Source organism: Nestor notabilis, unplaced genomic scaffold (genome assembly GCF_000696875.1).
Source record: "Nestor notabilis isolate BGI_N333 unplaced genomic scaffold, ASM69687v1 scaffold21876, whole genome shotgun sequence".
NCBI classification, from domain to species: Eukaryota; Metazoa; Chordata; class Aves; order Psittaciformes; family Psittacidae; genus Nestor; species Nestor notabilis.
In genome coordinates this window covers 3,112-3,404 of record NW_009934553.1, presented here as the reverse complement: position 1 = coordinate 3,404, position 293 = coordinate 3,112, and the positions used below count along the sequence as shown (strand labels likewise).

Here is a 293-nt window from a genome sequence, read left to right as displayed (position 1 = left end):
CCAGTGGTGATCCGTGCAAAGGCAGGAAGGACGGGAGACATCCCAGGGATGTGTCTGTGTAGAAGCCACCATCATCCTCTGGTGGCCCAAGGGGTTTCTGCCACCAAGGAGAGGTAAGGTCTCACCCAGCGGCCTGGAGACCATCCCCCAGCCGACCTGCTGGGACTAAGCTGGTTTCCACATCTTGGAATCCCAGACTGGGCTGGGATGGAGGGAACTTAAAGCTCCTCCAGCTCCACGGGCAGGGCCACCTTCCACTAGAGCAGGTTGCTCCAAGCCCCTGTGTCCAACCT

At 59.7% G+C, this 293-nt stretch overlaps 1 protein-coding gene across 1 annotated transcript in view; it reads right to left on the bottom strand.

Moving 5' to 3' along the window:
* Positions 1-293, bottom strand: part of PRPF3 (pre-mRNA processing factor 3) — a gene marked incomplete at both ends in the record, with an annotated part of 3,781 nt that overhangs the window by 722 nt on the left and 2,766 nt on the right. The gene's annotated exons all lie outside the window — the stretch shown is intronic.